The sequence below is a fragment of the Myotis davidii genome, unplaced genomic scaffold (genome assembly GCF_000327345.1).
Source record: "Myotis davidii unplaced genomic scaffold, ASM32734v1 scaffold1377, whole genome shotgun sequence".
In the NCBI taxonomy this organism is placed as follows: Eukaryota; Metazoa; Chordata; class Mammalia; order Chiroptera; family Vespertilionidae; genus Myotis; species Myotis davidii.
Window position 1 is genome coordinate 213,267 of NW_006288854.1, and position 360 is coordinate 213,626.

Here is a 360-nt window from a genome sequence, read left to right on the forward strand (position 1 = left end):
CTTCCCGCCCTGTAAGGTGGGGACGAGGTGGTGAGGGCAGACTCCATGGGGCTGCGCTCGGAAAAGTCTGGGCACCGGGCCTGGCACCCGGGAGGCGCTCCCACACGGCGGCTGTGTTTATGGTGAAGGAAGGAGTCCCGAGGTGACAGCTGTGTAAACTGCACAGCGCGGCGGCGAGCGGACGAGTATTCTTAGCACCCGCCCCCGCCCCGGCCACTCTCTCCAAGTCAACAAACTTGAGCCTTTGTGGGCGGGATGCCGAGTGGGGATCCCTCCCAAACCCGGGCTGATCCGACACCCCCGGCCCCCTTCTCTCCCCTCCCCTCCCGCCTAGGGAGGGCCAGGCACCTGGAGGTCGGA